The sequence below is a fragment of the Papaver somniferum genome, chromosome 6 (assembly GCF_003573695.1).
Source record: "Papaver somniferum cultivar HN1 chromosome 6, ASM357369v1, whole genome shotgun sequence".
NCBI lineage: Eukaryota > Viridiplantae > Streptophyta > Magnoliopsida > Ranunculales > Papaveraceae > Papaver > Papaver somniferum.
The window spans coordinates 4,508,639-4,510,816 of NC_039363.1; the positions used below are offsets into that span (position 1 = coordinate 4,508,639).

The following is a 2,178-nucleotide window of genomic DNA, read 5'->3' on the forward strand; positions in this document are numbered from 1 at the left end:
ATGACTGAAACTTGTGGATTCGACTATTTTTGTTGTGTTGAATCTTGATTTTGGTGATCGTTTTCTATTATATCATACATACACCTACTATCTATTTTAGCCTAGTCAATGAATTTGTTTCTTCATAATTTTCTAAATATGCATGAAGAGATTAGTCTTCCAAACTATGACCTAGTGTGTTAAGCCTACTAGCAACAGTTTTTTGGAATTGTTCCCTACTACTAAAAGGAGTAACATGCTGTCCAGGGCAATCTCTAGATGTTTTGTTTCTTTTCGGTGGTAATTCATCAATTGTTTCGGCGACCAAGATGTTTTTGGGCCACAAAGCCCATTTAGGTCATGGATTTTTTTTAGGCAACCGGATATTTAGAGGCAGGTGGCTAACTCAGGTCGGTAATGGGGGTGTAGCTCATATGGTAGAGCGCTCGCTTCGCATGCGAGAGGCACGGGGTTCGATTCCCCGCACCTCCATCTTAAAGCTTTTTGATTTATGAGCCACATCTTTCGGTCTCTTATTCCTTATTGTAATTAGAAAGATTTAGATTTTTCCAAAGAAAATCTTAATCTCCTCGGAGTAAATGTCTTGAATACTATTAAAAGACCAAAGTTTTTTTTATTTTATGAGCCACACCTTTCAGTCTCTTATTCCTTTTTGTAATTAGAGAGATTTCAGAACACATATATCGGGTTTTCGAGTCATTGATGTGATCTTTTTTAAGACGCGTAAGAACTAATCTAATTAGAGAGATTTAGATTTTTCCAAAGAAAATCTTAATCTCCTCGGAGTAAATGTCTTGAATACTATTAAAAGACCAAAGTTTTTTTACTTTATGAGCCACACCTTTCGGTCTCTTATTCCTTATTGTAATTAGAGAGATTTCAGAACACATATGTCGGGTTTTCGAGTCATTGATGTGATCTTTTTTAAGACGCGTAAGAACTACAAGTATTTTTGTTTTATTAAATAGTTTGGCTTGTAATACATATAAACCTAGTAGAGGTGTCAGGAAAGGAGATCCCTTAATGTTCATCTTACGTATGGAATATTTTTCGAGATTTCTCGTTCAAGTTCAAGCTAAACATGTCATCCATGGTATCAAAGTCACCAAAGATCCTCCAAGCGTCTCATACTTACTCTTTGCTAACGACCACTTTTTTTTATAACCAAAGCTTCATATTTTTCAATCTTATTTACGATTAAGTAATGAGTTCCATTTTTGTTCAGGTCCAGCTTTAAATTTTGAAAAATATGGACGCTTATTTAGTAAAAATGTTCACCCTGAACTTGATATCTCTCTCATCAGATTCCTGAAAGTCAAGAAATTTACCTTAAGATAGATACTTGGGAATCCCCCTTTTTATTGATAAACATATGACTAAGTTTTTTGACCATTTACTTAGTGAGTTCAACAAAATAATCGTCAAATGGAAAGGAAAACAACTTACTCAAGATGGTAAATCCACTATGGAACAACATGTTCTGAAATCATCTCCAACTTATCACATGAACGAATTCTTAATCCCTGATGAGACCATCCAAAAACTGGATATACATGAGAAATTGGAACAAAATTAGTTCTTATAAAGTATCAAGGGTGTTTTAAAAAATTGAAAAAATTAATCATGCTTTGCTTCCTAAGTTATCTTGGAGTCTTGTTCACTCTCCCAATAGCCTTTGGATTATCATTCTTAAATGCAAATGTTTCAAAAATACTCATCCATTCAATTACAAGAACCCGTATGATTCATTTTATATTTAGTGAAGCATCTGTATAGGCCTAGGACTCTAGACATCATAAAAGAAAATCCCACTTGGAAGGTTAGGAATAGGAAAAACATAGATGCATTCAGTGATAACTGATACCCATTCGTGTAAACCAATTAAAATATACACTTCCTAATTCAATTAGTTTTCTTTAAATTGTTTGAAGATGATTTACCATTTGATTATTATTGTTTATTTTAGGTATCCTCATCACCTCTCGTCCTCCTTTTTTGTCGATCCATCATCCTTCACTACTGCAACCCTTATAATTATCACTTAACTCTTTTTTCTATTTTCCCTAGTAGTGGTAGATAATATTGATCTCCAGAACTAAGGAACTAATAAATTTCTCTGTTGAGAACATTTCGTAGCCAGGTTGAACATCTTTCCTCAAATCTCTATATGGATAACTT

General features: G+C 33.7%; 1 non-coding gene across 1 annotated transcript; it reads left to right on the forward strand.

The window, feature by feature from the left end:
- Window positions 1-398: 398 nt before the first annotated feature.
- Window positions 399-471, forward strand: TRNAA-CGC. The gene has a single exon. It is a non-coding gene; the product is annotated as a tRNA-Ala (tRNA).
- The last annotated feature ends 1,707 nt before the right edge of the window (window positions 472-2,178 follow it).